Below are 23,663 nucleotides of genomic sequence, written 5' to 3'. Positions count from 1 at the left end.
AGCCGGATAGACCGATTTCAGCAGTTACTCCCCAGGCTCAAGTGCAGCAACAGGTACAAGCTATCAGAAGTCTGTCAGCAAGGAAGCACATGCCACACAGCATCAGGATATGTTGCAAACAATCAAATGGTAGACCAAATACTGCATTGGAGTCATTAGAAAGAACCAGAATAAGTACAAAGCAAAAGGCAGTCGCCGACTGAGTATCCTCCATCGTACAAAGTCCTTCCTTGGCACACCTGTACTCTTATCCACCTACAAGGCCTTCATCCACCGCTTGATAGAGTGCTGATTCTCCTGCCTCACAGTTTGCTTAGCTTGACACTGGAAACCAAGGCCTTTAAGATTATCGGAATCTCCCACCATGAAGCTGAGTCTATGGGCCTATCACTTCACTATCGCAGACAAGTCGGTGGCCGCTTTGTCTTCTTCCACCTCTTTTCTGATCTTACACTATTTGCGCTCTCTCTCTCTCTCTCTCTCTCTCTCTCTCTCTCTCTCTCTCTCTCTCTCTCTCTCTCTCTCTCTCTCTCTCTCTCTCTCTCTCTCTCTCTCTCTCTCTCTCTCTCTCTCTCTCTCTCTCTCTCTCTCTCTCTCTCTCTCTCTCTCTCTCTCTCTCTCTCTCTCTCTCTCTCTCTCTCTCTCTCTCTCTCTCTCTCTCTCTCTCTCTCTCTCTCTCTCTCTCTCTCTCTCTCTCTCTCTCTCTCTCTCTCTCTCTCTCTCTCTCTCTCTCTCTCTCTCTCTCTCTCTCTCTCTCTCTCTCTCTCTCTCTCTCTCTCTCTCTCTCTCTCTCTCTCTCTCTCTCTCTCTCTCTCTCTCTCTCTCTCTCTCTCTCTCTCTCTCTCTCTCTCTCTCTCTCTCTCTCTCTCTCTCTCTCTCTCTCTCTCTCTCTCTCTCTCTCTCTCTCTCTCTCTCTCTCTCTGCTTTGTTCCCCCACCCCCAGGTTACTGAAGGTCATATGGGTCACCTTGTCAAAAGCATTCCATTGCATCACTTGGGGAAAAAAGACATATGGGCAGAGGTTGTGACAATGTCTTTGCTTCCCAATATACATGGCTTGGCTAGGTGGATCGTTTTTTGCATCCATCATGGGATGGCTATGGTTTCATGCACATGAGATTCGGATCCACTGAGGAAGCAGAAGACAACACCAATACAGCAGAGAACAGGATGACTCGGGCATTGAGGCTGTTCTTCCTCGTTGCAGAGGATCGTGGAAAGGATCATGAAAAATGTCACAAAATGACAATTTCAACATACATTTTGATTCAATGCAGCAATACTTGTATGTTTTCTGAGAGCAAATTGATACATGACATTTCACTTACCAGAAACTAGCAACACTGAGAAGTATGAAAGAAAACTAGGATAAAATACTGTGACGTCCACGGGACTTGAACAGTCCCGCCAACGTAGAATGAGCCGAAACGATGGAGGCGGTTTATTTATTTATAACCCAAACATGGCGGTTCTAAGCGCTCAACCGCAAACGGGACGAGGAAGGTGGCACGAGTCACTTTTCACTGAGTTGATGATGTTTATTCGTTTTTTACTATTACCAGAAATAACAAGACTCGGCAAGAAGAGGGATCCGGGGCGATTCGACGGGATGGTGTGGGATCGGGTGTGGGGAAAAACACATACAATTCCAATGAATATACAGTTCTCAATCCCTCTAAGGCGCCAAGCACACACACACACACACACACACACACACACACACACACACACACACACACACACACACACACACACACACACAAAACGTAGCTATTTCTGGTGGTCAGGCTGGACCGTGGTGTGGACGCAACTGTCCCTGGATCGGCGTCTGACGAGCCGGCCTTGCTCTCGTCAGGGGGGCAGGAGAAACCGCGGTGCTGTCGACCTCCTGGTCCTGGCCCAAGTCCGCCCACAGCCGCCAGGGAACCAGCTCCGGCGCCAAGCCGCGAGCAGGAGAGGGAGGCAGGTCCGCCCGACCCCGCACTCCGAGTCAGCAGAACCCCAGAGCCAACCAAAGCGAGGCACGAGGCTCGGCAAGGCTCCCAGACACGATCAAGAACACGATCGATTCAGCACAACAACCAGGACGCTCTCTGCCACCACAGCTTCCACACCAAAAAAACCACGATCTTTTTGGTTGTAATCTTCTTCCTCTTCCTTTTCGACCCCGAACAGAACCTTTTTATCCTTCTGTCCTCGTCACTTCAATCGAGCCGTTTATTGGCCCACCGCCATCACCTTCCGCCAATCGTGATCACGGGGCGGAGCCATCCGCTGCACTGTCCTGTGACGTCACGGCCAGTCTCCAGAGAATACCAAAAAGGGGTTTACGCAGACACACTTACCCTATCCCGTGTCCCTATCTAATTATGTGACATTTATCGTGTCCCCCTTGAAGAAATGAACATTTACTAGACAACTTATCACCACTGAATTGCTACTTATTACATCGAGATCCTGGTAAACTCTAACAGCATGGCATACCTAATTAAACATCCTAATTACCCTTTGAATGCATACCGCCCCCCTCAAACGTAACAATACCATTACATCAAAAATGACAGGTTGGAGTTATTTTATTTGAAATATTCAAGGAGACTGGAAGATATGATGTTTCATAGCAAGAAAAAACGTTATTTTAAAACATGACATGAAGGGGGGAGTGGGGCAAGATGGTTCAGGTCAGGTCAGGTATGGGAGCATGTGCCAGAACAGCGCGTCGCTGCGTCCACTTTCCGCCGGTACTCCGGGGGCCTCCGTCTGGCCATCCCCCAGGCAGATGCCAGGCCCATCCCCATCTCCTTGAGATGATGGTCAACCTGCTGCAACCATGAGGCACGTGGTCGGCCCACTGGCCTCCTCCACTCATGAGACTCCCTCGCTGAGAGAATCTGGTGAGCAGGATCAGCGTCAGGAAAACGAGCCACATGTCCATACAGCCGCAGCTGACGCTCACGGACTATGCAGGTAACAAATCTCATCCGAGTCTCTCTCAGCAACCGCTCGTTGGACACAAAATCCGACCAGCGATAGCCAAGGATTCTCCGAAGAGACCTGGTACCAAAGGAATTAAGTCTCCGTCTCAGATCCTTGGTCAAAGTCCAAGTCTCGCACCCATAGAGCAAGACTGGAAGTACCAAGGACCTGAAGACTCGGACTTTCGTCCTCCCGCACAGGTACCGGCAGCGCCACACCCCATGATCCAGTGAATCCATGACTCCCCAGGCCCGACCCAGACGTCTATTGACCTCCGGCTCACAACCTGCGGAGACATGAATATCACTGCCAAGGTAAGTGAATCTATCCACGACCTCAACATCCTCACCACAAACAGACACAGACAGGACAGCAGCATCCAAGATGTCACCGAAAGCCTGGATCTTTGTTTTGACCCAAGAAATCCGTAATCCCAACGGCTCCGACTCCTCATTCAGCACCTCGAGGGCCCCCAAGAGGATGTCTAAAGTCTCCGCAAAGATGACTGCATCATCTGCAAAATCAAGGTCCGAGATCTTGACATTGCCAAACGATGCACCGCAACTTGATCTCTCCGACATCCTCCCAAAATCCAGTCCATACAAGTGCTGAAAAGTGTGGGGGCAAGTACACATCCCTGACGAACTCCAGTAACAACTGGAAATAAGTCAGAGGCGGTACCACCACACTTCACAGCACTCTCAGTACCAGAGTAGAGTTCAGACATCAGATCGATCAGTTTCGGTGGCACCCCACGAAGACCAAGAATCCTCCAGAGGACATCCCGATTCACTGAATCGAACGCTTTACAGAGATCAACATAGGCTGCAAGCAGCCCCTGCCGAAACTCTCGTCTGCGTTCAGTGAGGACACGAAGAGCAAGGATACGGTCAATCGTTGACCTCTTTGGTGTAAAGCCTGACTGCTCTGGACGCTGGTGCTCAAGCAGATGGTGGCGAACCCTATCAAGAATTATCCGAGCAAAGACCTTGCCCGGCACTGAGAGCAGCGTCACCCCTCGGTAGTTGTTGCAGTCTTGGCGATCACCCTTCCCTTTCCAGAGAGGGACAACAAGGCCCCTCTTCCAGTCAGTTGGGATGATGCCTGTGTTCCAGGCAGAGCACAAAACTGCATGCAACGACGCGAGTGCAGCATTTCCACCAGCCTTGAGAAGTTCAGCATGGATGCCACAGATCCCTGGAGCTTTGCCCCGTTTCAACTGGTTCACCGCAGCCCGTGTTTCCACAAGCGATGGTGGACCACAGTTGATTCGAGGGTCAGCAACAGGGATTGTAACACCCTTGACGTCCAACTCGACAGCTGGGGGATCAGCCTGGTACAACCGCTCAAAGTAACCGGCCCAGCGGGCCTTCACTTCAGACTCCTCTGTCAAGAGCCTACCACTCTCTGCTCGAACTGCAGTGCTCCGAGGATGGGCTTGGATGAACGTAATGCGCGAATTCCCCTGTAAGCGGGACGAGAATCACCTGTCCACAGGTGATGCTCTACCCCTCACAGATTCCTCGCACATAGGCCTCCTTGTCCACCCTCAGTGCACGTACAGTTTTACGCCTCAGCTCCCTGAACAGCTCAGCTCTGCCATTCAGCCTGGCCCTGCGACTCTGGTCAATGGTATCCAGTGTCCCTTGAGAGACAAAATTCTTCTTTGCCCTGCGGTGAACTCCAAGGCATCCACCGGCAACATCAAGGACGGTGGTCTTGAAGGTGCTCCACAACTCTTCAGGACCCCCAAAGCACCCAGACCCCCCAAGTGTCCACTCAGCCTGTTCGCAAACTCCTCAGCTACTCTCTCATCCCTGAGCTTGGCAACATCCAGCCTAGGCTGGGATGGTACCATTCTCCAGGATTTAAGGTGCAGCTTTAGAGTTGCTACAACAAGCCTGTGGTCAGTATTGAGGAACTGAGCACTCCGGTAGACCCTGCAGTTCTGGATCATCCTCCAACGACCGTCAATGAGGACATGGTCAATCTCCTTTGCCACACCGCCAGCGTTGGAATACCAAGTCCAGCGATGAGCTTGCGGCGCTGAAACCATGAACCAGCCACCTAAGTCGATGACTTCTTGCAAAGTCAAGGAACTTAGTGCTATTCTGGTTCATAGTCCCTGACCCATGGGGACCAACACACACCTCATAACCATCCCTATCAGTTCCAGTCGATGCATTGAAATCCCCCAAGACTAGAAGTGTATCTCGTCTGGGGCACTGATCAACCACAGACTCGAGTGTGGCGTAGAATGCATCCTTCACGGTAAGATCACTCGCCTCAGTCGGAGCATAAATAGAGACCAGGGAAATGACACCTAAGGAGTGACGAATCCTTAATCTCATAATACGCTCGTTGACCGGTGTTACCTCAATTATCATTGGGGTCAGCTTATTGGACACAGCTACAGCAACTCCTTGGGTATGGTAACCATCAGAGCGACCAGACCAATAGTAGGTGTAACCACCCACCATTATCTCGCCGCAATCCGGTCTCCGAACCTCAGAGAGAGCTGCAATCCCGATGTCCAAACGCTTGAGCTCAGATGATAACAGAGACAGGTGATCATCCTCTCTTAGGGATAGGACATTCCAGGCACCCACCCGAAGGGACCGCCTCAGGTTAACCCAAGGAGACCGCCGTCTGGTGGACGACACCTCAGCACCACTCCGACACACTCTCCCGCAATCTGACCCAGGGATGTTACCCCGTGGTTTCCCTCCTATCAAAGATTGGGGTCCCGAAGGCTTTGCCCCAATCCCATCATCCGGTGAGCTGCCCTGCGAAGGGAAGCTGCACAGGAGGTACTCCCACGGAGTGGGTTTTCAGATTTTTTGCGTTTTGCGTTTTGCGGAATGAAGCGTTTTACGGTGGCTGGAGTGCAAATCCTGCCACCAACCTCCTAATAAGAAGTAACCCAACTGCAGGAGGACGTCCGCAGACACAGTTGGGCACTAGATATGGATGGCCGTTGGCTCACAAGGAGCTCCTCCGCCCTTTGACAGGTTTTGTTTTTAATCCTGCTGGGTGTCCATATCCAAACACCCTCCTCACCAGAAAACCTGGTGGGGGAGACGGTTTAGTCGCCGACAACCCGACCATGGAACAGGTTAGTACAGGTTTACATGGTACCTGTAGCAGGTCACAGATCGAACCTGACCTGACAATTAACATCCTAATTACCCTTTGAATGCATACCGCCCCCCTCAAACGTAACAATACCATTACATCAAAAATGACAGGTTGGAGTTATTTTATTTGAAATATTCAAGGAGACTGGAAGATATGATGTTTCATAGCAAGAAAAAACGTTATTTTAAAACATGACATGAAGGGGGGAGTGGGGCAAGATGGTTCCTTTTTTGGTTTTGTCCATTTTGCCGTCAGATTATTTGCCAGCCAAACACCATTCAATTGCCATTCGTTACTCCATCTATCGCCCCAAGTAACTGCCCAATTTTGAGAATATTAGAGATCATTGGATGTCTATAAAAGGCAATTCAAAATTTGTGGTCGAAATGCTCAACTTGCCCCACCCCTGGGGCACGTCGATCATCACTATGGGGAAAGATGATCATGGTCCTAAGGAAACATGAGGACAGTCTAAATAAGCGATGTGTTAGAATTTTAATGAACGGAAAATAATTATTCATATATATATATATATATCCATCTAGGATACCAACATAATATTTCCTAAACATTGTCCCATACACAACCGGATACGAACGTCCATTTTCATGTCATTTATCTTTGTGTTCCAGTCTTAATGTCTAAATTCGCAACTCCCACTGACTGAGATCAATTTTGACACCAGTTGCTTTGATTTTCTCTGGCTTCCCTTTAAAAATTCGGGTGGAGGTAGTTTTTTTAACGATGTCCTCCTTGGAAAAAGTCCCACAATATGTCTCGTCCACGATGAACGTATGTCGATCGAAGTTTATATGAGAAGGTACTTTGTGGAGAAAGTCTCCCTCACATCCATCGTCGTCGATTGCCTCTACACGCGCTATGTACAGAATTGATCGTGCTTTTTTCCCATCTATTTTTGTAATTACAAAGTCTCCTTCAATAATATCATTATTGTCATCTGATCACCTGATCAACTTGCCCCCACAACCAAGTGATCATCCTGCCCCACCGCCGCCATTTTTACAAAATCGTCTGGCATTCATAAATTACAGCAATGAGCTAGGCAAAACATACACGCAATATGGGCATATAAGCTATGTATCTACCTATATACAGATACCATTCCTACTCCACTTATTCATAGAGATAATACGTACTCACCGATGATTCGAAAATTTTCTTTTTCAGGAGGAAAAAAACGACCGCAGTGTTTTTTCTCGTCATATGCCTTCCACAGTGGAATTGTAGTTAATCGATCTATCGTTGAGTGGCGCCACTGTCCAATGCAAGCTTTATTGGAGTCGTGAGAGGGGGGGGTGATCATCATGCCCCAGGGATCATCTTGCCCCACTCTCCCCTACAAATGTGATCCTAATTGTTTTATCTTCTGGGAAGTTTCATTTCGACGGGACAGCCTTGTGAGCATGTCATACAAATGTGATCCTAATTCTTTTATCTTCTGGGAAGTTTCATTTCGATGGGACAGCCTTGTGAGCATGTCAAAGTCTGAAATCTTGGCCTCGCGGCAGGTGTGCGAAAATCTTCTTTATTTATGAAACATCCTACAGATGTAAATGAACACTCGTTTTACTCTGCGCATGATGCACATCATGTACAGCAAATTTCACCTCCCTGTGCCTTGTATTTATTGTTATTTTTAAAATGTTTCTGTACACCGCCCTTGAGGCCCAGTTGCAAGTCACCGTCTACAATACCAATAGAAGAGATGTAATTACTCTTTTATGGGAAATGTTTTTCGAGTTTTTTATCCCCAAAAATAAATAATAGTGAACACACAGTCATGTTAAAAGATTGGCCTTTAAGACCCGACTCAGATCATCCTTACGAAGGAGGACAGACAAATACACATATACACAGTGTGTTTTATCCAGGTAGATTATACAAATGTATTCATTTATAAAGGCCTGGTGTTGGCTTAATGGTTAAGGTGGCTGGCTTAAGATCCTAGGTTCTTGAGTTCAAGCCCCTGTCAGGCCACTGAATTAACACCAAGTAGGGTTGACTCAGCCTGTGTCATCCTTTGGAGGTCAGCAAAATGAGTACCAGCTTACTGGCGTAATAACCATTTGGGGTAACCTGTGTTGGAGTGGTGACCTGTCCAGGACTGTACTCCTTGCTAATGAAACTGTCTCGGCAGCCCTATGTGCCTTGCAGTATGAAAGGAATGGTATTATTTGTTTATAATCAATGACCTTTGTGCTCTGCTTCAAGAGAAATTGGTTTGCTCACAAGTTATGAAGGTTGCCGTGGTTGAGAACCAACCTTGGACAGATCCCTCCTCTATTGCAGGGTGCTGTAGCTTAGGGCAGGCATTTGGAGTTTGGCCAGGTTACACATACACAAATAACCTTTGAGCTGCCTCCTCTTGTTTCCATACTCAGCCTGACAATAAACTGTTGTGTTAGTGTTTTGCAGGCAGGGCATTGCATCACATAGGGATCCCTCCCTTGGATAGACATTAAGCAAGGTATACATCCGCTAGCTATTGTTGGTAGACGTCAAAGATCTCACTGTGCCTTTCGCCAAAGTAAGTCATTCATCCCAGGCACCCTGAACAAATTCCAAATTAATACTCTGATGACTACTGGGAAGGCAAACGCAAACCACACACTGCAATCATTGCCGTGAGACTGCCTTGGATGTACTGAATCGACCTTCAGCCAGGTGCACCATGACCAAATGTAGCGGTGCTCAAGGCTCCAGAAAACATTGACACTCGGCAGAGCACATACCTGCGCGACGCTGAACAGTTTACATTTTGTATCCCACTGATAAGCCAAATCTGCATCAGGACCGGAAGCAAAATCTAAGCAGCTTGTTCTCGTCACCTAACCCCCTCATCCACCTAGTTTTGTCAGAACTCGTCCACAACCTTTTGAAATATATGTCGTTGTTGGTCCCATCTCTCAATGGTGAAGAATCACTTGAAGTTTTTTTTAAATTTTCGTGTCTGGATCCTGATCCCGATCTTCACCAAAATCGATTCAATTCCCCCTTGTAACACACCAAACCTGTCCACCAAGTTTTGTCCAAATCCGTCCACAACTGTTTGTGATATCTTGTTCAAAGTCAAGGAAACAGACAAACAGACAGGAGTGAAAACACAACCTCCATCCACCTTCCGTTGTGCATCTTAATTTTCCTTTGTTCCTTCAAGAACATGTTTTTGGGTGGTTGCAGCGAACCTTCTTTCAAGCCATGTGATGAGAGATACCAATAATTTACAAGCTAATTGAGACAGACAAATGTATATAATAAGCTATTGCTCTATGAAAGGTGTGTGTGTGTGTGTGTGTGTGTGTGTGTGTGTGTGTGTGTGTGTGTGTGTGTGTGTGTGTGTGTGTGTGTGTGTGTGTGTGTGTGTGTGTGTGTGTGTGTGTGTGTGTGTGTGTGTGTGTGTGTGTGCGCACGTGCGCGCGCGCTTCGAAAGCAAGTCATAATGTGATATTGTCGAGGTGTGTTCAGTGATCGATATGCAATGAGGTTTGGAATAAAGGGGAATTAGGACATTTTGTTTAATGAATAGGATTGGAAGCAAAACGTTGGACGATTCTGGATCCATTCCCATCAATCATATCGAGGATAATGTGTGATCTGCTAAAGCTGCGAGCTTCTGAGCCTCTTGGCCTTTTGCCCACGGGCTGGTTTGGCCGTCATATTAATTATGACACAAATGCATTTACATTCCCAACCACAAACCTAATGGCCTGCATGGAAAGGGAAGGTGGGAGGGTTGGAAGACACGATGTGGGAGTTGATTTTGAAGTAAAAGCTTCAGGTTAGCAGGCATTCGATCCCTGCCATCATATTCATATGATATTAATGTATTGTTACGGTTTTGGAAGTGTACTCTGGGGAAGGGCATTTATGTACATGTAGAGCTCCTCAGAATGAGTTATTTCATGAGTTCATGTAGTTAGTAGACCTTCACCCCTTGTCCAAAGGTTTGGGGTGGGGAATGCGTTGAGGTTTGTCTGTGGATTCTTGGTGTGATCTTCCCCTTGTCTACCAGCTATTGAATCTACTCAATCCACCAACAATCCACTTTACCAAACCTCAATTCAACAAACCCTCCCTCCTTCATCCTGTCAGTCTTTCTTTCAACCCCGCAGTCAGTTTACTCTCCTCCTTCGGTTTGTTTGTATCCATCTCCCCCATCCGTTCATCTGATTTCACTCTTTTATTATTCACCACCAACCATCTATTCATCTGTCCCTCACTGTAGACAATTAATCCTGCAGACCAGTACTGAATTACCTTCCCCCATTCTTGCTTCCTCCATTTCTACATTAGTTATGCAGGACAATGCTTCTCATACATACAGATAGTAAAGATGAATGTTTGCGCATGAGGGAGGGAGCGGGGGCGCTTTCTCGCTCCACCCATGCCAAGAGGTGCAGGGTGGGGCGGGGGCACCTGTGGAGTCTCCATAGCATGACGTGGGATTTTCCACTTCTGGTGCTGCACGACGCCCCCACATCAAACACACACCAATGGAAATGTACCCGGAATGGGTAAGGAGTAGACCCGGAACGGGTCAAAGGATGCTTATGTGACGTTTACTCTGTAAAGAAACCATGCCCAGCCCAAGCGGCTTTAAGAGACAGAACGCAAGGGCATTCGCGGAGCTGTTGTCGATGCTCCGGGGGCCGATGTTGATGCATAAAGGGTGCAAGTATATCCTAGACTGTCTGTTCAAGAGATTGTCTGCCAGAGTGCGTATTGCACTGGACCCCTCTGCGCTGGGATATGAGGCACAGAAGTGAGTGTTGCTGGGGTGAGAGACAAGTGGCCCATGATCTAAGGGTGTGCATTGCAGTACCACGTGGTGTCTCACAACTCCATATACACTCGCACCATACACTCCTAACCCCCCACCCACACTCTCACAATATTTGTCCCAACGTAACACTGCGTGGTTGCGTGAAGTAAGGGGGGAGTCGTCCCCACACTCCACTCTGCTTCTTTCTACTTAGTTCTTCTCATCTCATTCTTTCCAGATTGCATGACTGCGCCTCTCTATTGTAATAGTAAGTCTGTATAAGAGGGAAATACACATTAGGGGTAAGTCTGCTCTTCCATGTCTTTGCATGCTTGTTGCTTGATTAATTGTTTGATGATTGCCTGCTTGTGTAAATAAGAGGGCTGTTGCTTTGTAAATACATGCTTCATAATTATTGCCTTGTTTGTGTGTGTAAATAAATAATTGTTACATTTTCAGATCTGTCTCGGTTGTCTTTTCCTTCATTGGTCTGGCAAAGTGTGTTCATAATCGTTAGATGGGGGTTTTGCCCCACTGATTGGCTCTATGGGTTAGCCAGTGCTGCACTCTCTGTTCCGCTTGGCAGTGATACTAGTGCACATTAAGGGCGTGGACTATAGTTTAGGTCATTATGTCACCAGCAGGTAACACGACGTAATAGGCCAGAAGATCCTATGAGACCTATTTATCCCAACTGGCATCCACGGTTGCTTAACAACCCGTCAGGCTGCTAGGCCATGGAGTTATAAGGGTCGGCAGTGGCAACGGGTCCGAGTATGCATAATGTGATCCCAGCGAGTGTGCCGATGCCATAACAACATATATATATATATATATATATATATATATATATATATATATATATATATATATATATATATATATATATATATATACATACATCTACTATATAAATGGCAGTCCTTCTGTCCGTGTCTGTCTGTCTGTTTTTTTGTGACGAATAAGCTCCTAGACCAGTGAACCGATCTTGATGAAACTTTACACATAGAACTAACATTCAGCTCCAGGATGCGCTAAGTGGCTCTCCAGAAAAATGAAAAAATATGTATTAAAAAAAATAAAATATATATATATATATAAAATAAATAAAATTTCCATTAGGAAAAAAAAATGGCTTTCGAATAGTGCGCCGGCATATTAATCATAACAAAAGGCTTCATGGTTAAAAACGCTAGGGTTTTTTGAAATACAAAATGTTCGTATTCGTTGACTTTTTAAACATACACATTCTCCTGTTATTTGAATTCTCGAACTGCACGCGCACGGCAACAGCTAACTGCTGATCGATCTGCTCATGAAAGAGCCAGGCAAGCCATAAAGGGGGTTAGGGAGACAATTGATAAAGGGAAGATAAATGATGTGAGTGAGTGAGGGCCAGCGGGCCTGTGTGTATGGAGTGAGTGAGGGCCAGCAGGCCTGGGTGTATGGAGTGATTGAGGGCCAGCGGGCCTGTGTGTATGGAGCGAATGTGGTATGCATGGTGCGATGAGTGATTGGGGGGGAGGAGTGATTCCCATCCAATTGACCCCGGGGTCAGAGTAATGTGAGTTAGTGGGTTAGTCAAATTGACAAAAATGGAGGTCGCTTTGCTGTTGGTGCGAATGTGGGCTCGAAACCCGTTTGGAGGGGTGCAGGAGTCCTGTTGACGGGCTGGGAGCGTGGCTGCGAACGGTGAGTATCGCTTAGTGGGCACAAAATAGGGCAAATTTCCCGGGTATTCCCGGGTACTTCAGCTAGTACATATATACAGTAGACAAGGTGTAAGTCGGCAGCGTGTAACTCGTCACTTCGCCTAAGTCGTCAGCGTCAAAAAGTCCCGAATTTATCTCATGTGAAATCCCTTTGAATAAAGGGTCATCCCTCTGTAAGTCGTCATCTCGAAGTCGTCACTTTGTCTAAGTCGTCAGATGTTGTCCATTCCCACATAATGGAAACTCAAGTAAATTACCACTCCTAATTCGTCACATGGAACTGCTGCCTCGTGAGAAGCCCGATTTCATGGAATCGTGATGCTCGCTCATTGGTGTACACCGCCAGTGATAGGCTATTTATAACTGCGTACACACATTGATAACACTGCAGGCAGGACAATGGCGACTAAGCGTAAGCTTACAACTACAACCTATCAAGAAAAATAAGACATTATCCAGTTTTGCAAGGCAAATCCACTGATGAAGAAAACAGACATAGCTGAGAAGTTGGACATCAAATGGCAGACATTGAACGATATCTTGAAGAATAAGGGCAAGATATTTGGACAAGTGGAGAAGATCGTGAGGCCGGTGGGAAGTGTGAAATGCGTGAAATGTGTGTCCTTTGAAGATGTCGATGACGTGCTCATCATCTGGTTTCGGCAAATGTCGGCTCAGCCAAATATTCGGTTTCGGCCGAATCGGCCGATTCGGCCAAATATTCTGCTGATACTGTCTTTTGGTGGAGGATTGCCCAGCCAACATCATGGAATACAATGACCGGTTTGAATCATTTTTCATGCACCAGATGCCCAAGAGTGAGGCAGTCAAACATAACGGATTACTTCGCGAAAAGTAAAGGATCGATCGAGCTTAGTGTTGAAGTCCGATCATGGTTTTATATTGGCTTGTTTTGTACATTACCGCACTCACTTACACATAGGCATTGAGTGGTAATCATCACCACGATGACTGTGTGTCATGTAATTTGTCACCATACCATCACCGATGGTATACGAGTTGTCTTACAGAGTTGTTCATTATCTTTACTTTTGATAAACTGATTCATGAATTCCATCTTTGCTTGATCTTTCCAACTCACCAACTCACCCCCACCTATGCCCCGAGGATTGTGTTTTCCTTTTGGTACAATAGCCGGCTCCCACACATGTATCCAGGCCACGCGCGACTTCATCCTTCACCCCACAGTCATCATGAATGTTCGCATGCGCGTAAGTCGTCACATTTCTAAGTCGTCACTTTTTTCTCGGTCCCGATGGTGATGACTTACGCCTAGTCTACTGTATATATATATATATATATATATATATATATATATATATATATATATATATATATATATATATCTTCTTCTTCTTCTTTCGGCTGCTCCCGTTAGGGGTCGCCACAGCGGATCATCCGTATGATCCGCATAGAGATTTGGCACATGTTTTACGCCGGATGCCCTTCCTGACGCAACCCTGGTCGCCTCTTACGACACAGGGATATGGTACACCTATTTTAACCGGGGTATACACCGGCCCAGTATGCTGGTACTCATTTCGCCGACCTCGGAAGGATGACAGGCTGAGTCAACCCCCTGGTGTATTAATTCAGTGGCCCAACGGGGCTTGAACTCAGGTCCTTTTGGATCCCAAGCCGCTGCCCTAACCACTGCACCAACACCAGGCTCAACACCAATATACAGTGTATGTACTGTATATTATATATATATAAATATATAGTACATACACTGTATATACAGTGCCTATAGAAAGTCTACATCCCCCTTTCAAAATTTTCACATTTTGTTGCCTGACAGCTTGGAATTAAATTACATTAAATCAAACTTTTTCCACCTTTATTTCCACATCGTAACCCACAACTTTCAAGTGAAAAACAAATTCTACAAATTTCAGAAAATTAATGAAAAATACAAAACTTGAATATCTTGGTTGGATAAGTCTCTACCCCCCTGAGTTAATACTTGGTGGAAGCAACTTTGACAGCAATTACAGCTGTGAGTCTGGTGAGATAGGTCTCTACGAACTTTGCACACCATAATCGGGCAATATTTGTCCATTATTCTGCACAAAACTTCAAGCTCAGTGAAGTTGCATGGGGAGCATTGATGGACACCAATCTTCAAGTCATGCCACGGATTTTAAATTATATTTAGGTCGGGGCTCTGACAGGACCACTCATGGACATCTATCTTTTTATTCCTTAGCCACACCAGTGTAGCTTTGGCTGTGTGCTTCGGGTCATTGTCTTGCTGAAAGGTGAAATTCTGTCCCAATTTCATTTTTCTTGCAGAGGGCAGCAGGTTTTCCTCTTGGATTTTTCTGTATTTTGCTCCATCCATTTTCCCTCCTATCCTCACAAATTTCCCAGTCACTGCTGATGAGAAACATCCCTATAACATGATTCTGCCACTACCATGCTTCACATGAGGGATGGAGATCTTTGGGTGATGTGCTGTGTTGGGTTTGTGCCAAAGATAACATTTTGTATTTCAGCCAAAATGTTCCATCTTGGTTTCGTAAGAATACAAAACGTCTTCTGGCTTCCGAATCAATTTTGCTTCTGGCTTCCGAATCTCCGGAGTGTTTTTTTTCAAACCTCAAATGGGAATCAAGGTTGGATTTTTTTGAGTAATGGCTTCCTTCTTGCCACTCTACTGTACAGGCCAGCCTTGTGGAGTGCTTTGGATATTGTTGTCACATGCACACAATGACCAGTCTTTGCCATAAAGGCATGTAGCTCTTTCAAAGTTACCATTGGCCTCCTGGTGGCCTCTCTGATCAGTCTCCTCCATGCTTGGTCATCCAGTTTGGAGAGGGATGACCTGATCTAGGCATGGTCTTGGTGGTACCATGCACCTTCGACTTCTTAATGATTGTCTTGACTGTGCTCAAAGGAATATTCAAGGGCTTTGAAATATTTTATACCCATCCCCTAATCTGTGCCTTCCCACAACATTATCGTGGAGATCTTTTGAAAGCTCCTTGGTACTCATAGTTGAGTGTTTGCTGTGAAATGCACTGAATCACATAGTTGAGGAAACCAACAGGAACATCTGATTTTATTCTGAAATAATCATAATCACTACAATTTAACACAGGTGGAGGCCAGTTAACTTGGTGTGTGGTTTTTAAGGTGATTGGTTACACCTGAGCTAATTTATAATAACCCCATATTATAAGGGGGGTGGACACATCCAAACAAGATGTTCTAGTTTTGTATTTTAATGAATTTTCTGAAATTTGTAGAATTTGTTTTTCACTTGAAGTTGTGGGGTACGATGTGTAAATTTAGGTGGGAAAAGTCTGATTTAATGCAATTTAATGCCAGGCTATAAGGCCAAAAAAGGTGAAAATTTTGAAAGGATTTGTTGACTTTATATCGGCACTGTATATATTATTTGAGAAGTGTTTTATTTGTATGTTTGGCTTCTTTGCACTCCTGAACCGCTGGACGGAATTAATTGAAAACGGGTCACTGTACTCAGGTGTGCATGGGAAGCTTTTAGGCAGTTAAATATTTTTTTTTGTAATTCCTGAGGTTGGAACTGCCACGCCAAACTTATGTTGCAACATTAACATTGTGTCGTCAAAGAGAACACAACAAGGCAGAGATACTGAGTGTGATGAACATTGAATAAAGATCGACTTTGGGTTTGGGGGGTGGGGGGTGGTGGAGAGCAAACATGGGACAGAGTTGTGAGGGGGATGAGGCTTTGTGGGGAGGGGGAGGGGTGGGGACTTTCGGTGAGTGGCGTGTGAGGTTGCGGGGCTGTCAAAATTGCATGTGTAATTTGACTCGTAGTAAAAATGTAATTGGCCACAAGTGTGTGTGTGTGTGTGTGTGTGTGTGTGTGCGTGCGTGCGTGCGTGCGTGTGTGTGTGCGTGCGTGCGTGCGTGCGTGCGTGCGTGCGTGCGTGCGTGCGTGTACAGTGGCCTGCAAAAGTAATCACCCTCTGGCACATTTAGATGAATTACAAATCTTGCAGAAACAATTTTTCCAAATTAAGTTTTTTATTAATAACTGAAGAGATCAAACCAAAAAAACTGTTATAGTTGAAGGAGATTACATGTCAAGAATACCTGAAAAAAAACATGTACAAATCAAAATTTGTTGATTGCAAAAGTATTCGGCCCCGTTGGTCAACACTTGGTAGAAGCACCTTTTCCACAAATCCCTGCGATGAGTCTTTTTGGGTCGGTCTCGACTAGCTTTTCACAGTGAAATTGTGAAGTCTTTGCCCATTCTTCACGTGAAAATTGCTCTAGTTCTGCCAAGTGTGATGGGGATCGTCGATGGACTGCAGTCTTCAAGTCTCGCCATTAATGATCAATTGGGTTCAAGTCAGGACGTTGACTGGGCCATTAAAGAACAATTATTTTCCTCTTATTCAACCATTCCAGTGTAGCTTTGGCTTTGTGCTTCAGATCACTATCCAGTTGAAATGTAAATCTCCTAACCAGTTTCAGATTCATGGCTGACTCAAGCCAGTTTTCATCAAGGATTCTCCTGTACTTCGCACTGTCCCTTCTATTCTAACAAGCTTGCCAGTCCCTGCTGATTAAAAGCAGCCCCAAAACATGATGCTGCCACCACCATGTTTGACAGTGGGGATGGTGTTGACTGAGCAATTGCAGTGTTAGGCTTGCACCAGACATAACGCTTTGGATTTAGACCAAAAAGTTCTCGTCTGATGTGTGGTGGTCGTATGGCAGCTTAGCTGCCGGGGTAGCTATCATTTCTTGAAGCGTGACTGTGTCGCTGATGCAGTGCCCCTCTACCAGTACACACACTGGAACTGGTACTCATTTCGCTGACCTCAGAAGGATGACAGGCTGAGTCAACCCCCTGGTGTATTAATTCAGCGACCGACGGGGCTTGAACTCAGGACCCTAGGATCCCAAGCCACCACCCTAACCACGGAGCGAACACCAGGCTTTCTTGTCTACTGACAAAACAATTTCTCCACATGCCTACAGTATCATTAAGATGCTTTTTTGCAAACTCCATATGAGCTTTTAGATGTGTTTCAGTAATGGCTTTTTTTCTTGCCACCTGTTCATTGAGGCCAGCTTTGTGACGGGAACAGGATATTGTTGATTGATGAACACTGACCCCAATCTTGGACATAGAGCCTTGCAGATCTTTCAAAGTCATTGTTGGATTTACAGTGACATCCCGAACCTTCTTAATGATGACAATGTGACATCTTACACTTCTTGATTATGGTTTTCACCATATTGAAAGGAATAATGAGTGACTTTGAAATCTTCTTATAACCCTCTTCTGAACCACTCATGCTTCACAACCACTTTATGTCTGACTTCTTTGGAATGCTCCTTGGTCTTCATGTTTACCTTGTTGGTTGACCAAGTAAGTTGCACCTTAAAACTCCTTAGATAAGTGGAGAGCTTAATTTTAAGTTAAACCACTGATTACATTCAGGTGAAAAACTATTACACTTATTTTATATCCTTTCAAACAAATAATTTGCTCCTGAAGTGATTTTGGGTGAATTAGGGCAAAGGTTTGAATACTTATCCAACTGAGAATCATTTGATTTTCTCTGTTAATCTAATGAAACAGTAGACCAAGAAGGAACCCGAAGAAGTAAAGAGCAAAGATGGAGTCATCAGTAGGAATCTGGATATCATTCGGGTTTCAGCCGCCACTCCACAACTCTCAAACCCATCCAGGTGCAGCCAAGTGAGCCTTACAGAAAAATTTCTGAAAGAACTCACTTCTCCTTGGAGCGATAGATAACAAAAGTTTTGCTACTAGAGTGGAAATATATGTTCTAGACTAATTTGAGTACAATGATTCCGAATCTGAAGTCAGAATTTTCTCAGCACATCAGGATTTTGAGTTATACATATTGTCCTATTAAAGTAGCTTTCCCTGATGGGTGATTTTGAGTGATCATAAATTATCATTTTTTTGTTTCAATTATAGCAATACAACTGTTGTAGAATATTATTTCTCATAAAAAGAGCTTTTAGAATGCACTTTAAATTATTAAAAATGGATGAAAACTGACCAAGTTATGAATATTTAAGGAAAATTTTCCACGTGGCATTACAATTTTTTACCAACCTAACCCTTATCAAAAACTTTGTAAAGGCATTGAATCATGACGGTAATGGCTTCCAATATCTCAGAGAGAAGTTTGGCGCAGAGAAAACTGATGCTAAACTCAGAGCAGGCATTTTCTTTGGGCCCCAGATCCGAGAACTGATGTGTGATCCCGAATCCTAAAATATACTGAACCCACTTGAGTTTGCAGCATGGGAAGCATTTGTGTTTGTTGTGCAGAACTTTCTTGGCAACCATAGAGCTGAACAGTCTGCGGAATTAGTGGACAACATGCTGAAGGCGGATCAGCGAATGGGCTGTGGGATTTCTCTTAAAATGCACTTCTTGCATTCTCATCTTGATTTATTCCCACCTAATCTGGGTGAGGTACGTGATGAGCTCGGCGAAAGGTTCCACCAAGACATTTCGGTCATGGAAACGAGATATCAAGGCCGGTTCAACCCAAACATGATGGGTGATTACTGATGGTTCCTACAACGGGAGACCAATTCCACACACAAGCGCAAGAGCAAGTGTCTCACACACTTCTGAACACGTCTGAACAGTGCCTGCGCTGACTATATTGAAAGGAAGAATGTAAACTTGAAGTGTTGTTTCTGAATCACTCACAATGGGGCAGATTTCCCTCTCAAGTTTACACCCTTCCAAAGACGACCATGTTCTAATGTTCTATTAACTTATTTTTCTGCAACTTGTTTCTGTTCTTGGTTTGTATACTATACATTATACATGGAGATCAATCATTGTTATCTAAATATGACGTGAAAGTAATTACGAAGCACTGATATTAGATGTACAATGTGGCGATCTGCAATAATAAAGCATTGAATATAGCATGCTGGGTATCATTAATACATATGCATATTTTGAAAACGTGACGTGCTGGCTAAATTCTGACAACAGATTTGAAATCAGCAGCCCTGATTTAGACAAGAACACCTGCATTTCCCTTAGTAGCAGATGAAAAGTTTTTTTTTTGTTGCCCAGTGTAATGAAAGAGAGGACTATAGAGATGAGAGTCGGAGAATTTTGTTAGTTGTGGGGCTATCCCATTTCCCCCATAGACTTTATGTTAACTCAGGGAAAAGCTATTTGACCCTATCAATAAAAAGGAGTGAATTTTTTCTTACAAACAGCATTCACAAACAGTGAATTTTTTCTCTCCTCCAGCACAAATTTCTGCTTCTCCTCCCCCACCTCTTCCAGTCATTCTGCACCAGCTTATCTGCATTAAATTGTTTCTGGAACCAAGCTCTTCCATGAGCTTTGACTATGCATTAAAAACTCCCCCCCCCCACTTTATTTTACTACCCACCCCTCACCCCTGACCACCCCACCCTCGACCCTCTTTCTCTTACCTATTTATACCCCTATTTGAACAGACATTCCTTCCCTTTATATCCCCACATGAAGATAAGCTCTGGAAGAGTAGATACAGCGAAACAAAAACCTGTTTGCCCTCTCTCCTTCTTTGCAGTTTATGTCCTTTGTGAAAAATAACTCCTGAGGCACAATCCTTGGCACTTGCTTGTGGAGTTGACAATCCTGCCAAAACAAAAAAAACTTCCAAAGCCATGTAAGTCGAGTGATGCTGCGGATTGTGGTGTAGTAGCTGATACTGAATTAGGCAGTGGGTGGTTCTGTTTTTTTTTTTTTCGGACTGCAACTGAGTTGGTTTGCCAACTTAATGTTTATCGTTGTCATCCCAGCTTCAACAGAAAGTCGTTGTTGAGAGATTCTGGGGCTTATCACATTTTGGTTGGAAAACGTGTGTAAACCCGGAAGAGGTACTAGGTGTGCTTGCCTTCCCTCCCACTTATAGCACATGGAGTTGGAAAAGTACTCGGACCATGTGTTGCAACATTTTCTGGAAAGATCCAAGCCCTTCCCTACTCTCAATTCAATATAAATCATGGCGGTCAAGGTTTAACAAACACTTATCAACTCCCATATCTGCTGTGATGGTGGTTTTTGAAGAAATGCCAACCGACAGGTAAGCCATGTTGGAATTACTTATGAATACTCAAAGGTATGTTGTACCTTAATTAATTATTTCACAGATTAAGTATTTTCCTTTTTCATCACAGTGTGTTTGAAAACTCAATCTCTATCATGGATGACTCACTTTCATGGGACAATTATGGCTTTGAATCAAAATATGATATTCTCTATGCCAGTGTTTCTCAACCGGGGTTCCGCAGAACCCTAGGGTTCCGCAAGAGGTCACTAGGGGTTCCGCGAGAAACTAATAAATAGGCTCATGTATTTTTGAGTAGTTTTGTTTGATTTAATTTTCTTAATTATACTATACACGTACGACATATTGTTGGAAACTCCTTGGTTATTATAATAGAGGCTTCAACCTCATATTATTTACAATTATAACAACCATAGGGAATGTATTTAACGAGGTCTATATGGCGCCAGTGTGAAACCGCCCTCACTGGTTAGTGGACGTCCTGTACGCGGCGGATTCGTGTATCATTGAGTGACTGACTCAAGTACGGGACGCATGCACGGTGTCCATCTATCTTCTCTGTGCTTCCTAGCGCGAAGTCTCTCTCTCTCTCAAGGTTAGTTCTTCTGTTTACCTTTATTGCTTCAGCTTTATTTGTTTAAGTTTTGTTGATCAAGTTACATGAGGTGTGTTTTTTTTTTTGATTTAAAAAAGTTTTTTTTGTAATTAAAACCTCAGTGTTAGGTCTCATAAACGAGCAGTATGTTTTTTTTTTCATTGCCAATAAATTTGACAAAAAGGGGGTCATTTTTTCCTTAAACGAGGTATCCGAAAAAAATATTATATTTACCACGTGAACTACGATAAAAATATAAAAGAGCTAGATATTAATAATGGTATATAATAATTTTTATGCAGGGGTTCTCTGAGACATGAAAACTATTTCAAGGGTTCCACAAGGGTAAAAAGGTTGAGAAACGCTGCTCTATGCTAATGCATATTTCAAACTGAATCGAGTGAATTCAGCCATCGATCATGCCAAGAGAAAGTTTCATTTATTTTTAAATATAGTGTGATATCAACAACTTTGTTGTATGAAGATCAAGTAATGTATATCCTCATTTTCACAGCAAAACCTTGCAGAATTAATTCATGAAATTGATGTTCTTCGTGAAACTCAGAGTGAGTTCATGGATTTGGTTAAGGACTTTTTGAAAAACCGTGACACAGAAACTGACATGTTTTCAACATTCATGTTTTTCCGAGTTTTCAGTCCCACTCGAAGAACTGACATCCGACAGGTGCGACCGATTTTATTTAATTGCTGATATTCAAAACTATCATGTAGTGGGGGCTATTAAATGATGAATTCCATTAATATTCATCATGGCTTTGGTAAGAATTCCATTCGTAAAAACAACTTGTGTGTATTTCCAGCTCGATAAAGACATTCAAACAGATCAGTTTGCACTATGGTCAAACATTCCCTCTCCCGAGCCTATGATGGGTGAGTGATTTGTATACAAGTATATTTATGCATAATTACTTGGTTATCCTGCTCGGTTTACGATTGCACCTGAAATTAATTTAATATTTTTCCTTCCTCGCTTTGACTCAGCGATGGAAGAAATGGTTCATCTCAACTTTATTGATTGCTGTAAAGAACTTCAGAATAACCCATTCATGCCTATGACTCAATTGAGAGTTGGGGAAAGGGTCGATTTAGATATGTTGCTCAAGCAATTATGTAAAAGGTAAGAGTTTTGTCTCGTTAAATCATAGTTACGAGAGTTCTGTCATTTAATATGCAATCCAACCAAGAAATATGACACTTTATCCATTTATGTGCTCGATTCGCATAAATATGATGAGCTTGACACATGATACAACATTCAGTTGCACACATGAGCAAGTTTGTCCTGGAGAAACTTTTTCACTCAGCTTGCTAAACCTTACACCTGTCCAGGGAGACAGTATATTCAGAAACTCACTTGATTGCATTCCAGCGAATAATATATGTGGAATTCATGTTTTTGCAACACTTAACAGGCTCCAAACATGTGAGCTGAGCGCCCCCTGGAGCACACTGTACCAACACACAATACCACTGTTTCCAATCAATATATCAATTCCACAATATTTGAAGTTGCTAATGTGGTCAGAATTTATACATATAGATGCATTATATACATTTATTTTTAAAAGTGAGTATATCTATGTAATAGACATGAATGGAGAGATGCCGTTTGGAAGTGGGAATACATTAAATTGCGGTGAAGTGATGGTGAGGGATTTTATATGTGCAGGCTTTTGTATGTGTGCAGTAATGTGTGTTGATTTGGTGTGTGGAAGGATGTGGGTTGATTTTAATTATTTACTAAAATGGAAATAAATAAATAAAATTGGGGAAAAGTGTGCCTTCACCCTCATCCCACCCCTTCCCCTCCCCTTGTGTGGGTGGGGGAGGGGAGGGGTGGGGTAGGATAGGGGAAGGAGTGGGATGATGGTGGGGGTGCACTGGAGGGGTGGGGGGATAAATGGGTTGTGTGGTGTGTGGGTGGAGACAACAAAGGGATATAGTGAATTTTTTTCATATGTAGTTGTTGTTTTTTTTCTTGAATGATTTGATTTTTGCAATTCTTTAATTTTTTTTCAAATATTTGATTCTTTTTTTTCTTCAATAATTCAATTTTTTCTTATTTATCATCTTTGTCTTTTGTAATTCCTGTGAGTAAAATGATCCCAAGATTTCTTCTCCCTCTCAATCAAACAATTTATATGTCCAAGGAACTGTGTCGAGATCATCAATTATTTTTTAAAGTTCATGAGTCCACCTCTTTGTATAAGTGTGATTTCTCAAAGTGTGATTTCCACTGATATATTCCGACAATATCACCAACTGTAAACTTTGGTTTTCTCTGATTAATCTCCCATTCATATTGTAATTTTTTAAATGCTTCTTTTGGTTTTTTCTTTTGT

The 23,663-nt window shown here is 43.9% G+C and overlaps 1 long non-coding RNA gene across 1 annotated transcript in view; it reads left to right on the top strand.

Moving 5' to 3' along the window:
* LOC147021525 (uncharacterized) overlaps positions 1 to 23,079 on the top strand; it is a 40,529-nt gene extending 17,450 nt beyond the window's left edge. Inside the window, exons 2-5 of the long non-coding RNA XR_015060824.1 lie at positions 20,205 to 20,303; positions 20,550 to 20,720; positions 21,155 to 21,985; positions 22,122 to 23,079. This is a non-coding gene — a long non-coding RNA (uncharacterized LOC147021525). The remainder of the gene's footprint in view (positions 1 to 20,204; positions 20,304 to 20,549; positions 20,721 to 21,154; positions 21,986 to 22,121) is intronic.
* The last annotated feature ends 584 nt before the right edge of the window (positions 23,080 to 23,663 follow it).

Source organism: Eptatretus burgeri, chromosome 8 (assembly GCF_056783735.1).
Source record: "Eptatretus burgeri isolate ZD-2024b chromosome 8, Ebu_testis_v1, whole genome shotgun sequence".
NCBI lineage: Eukaryota > Metazoa > Chordata > Myxini > Myxiniformes > Myxinidae > Eptatretus > Eptatretus burgeri.
This window is presented reverse-complemented; position numbering and strand designations above follow the sequence as displayed.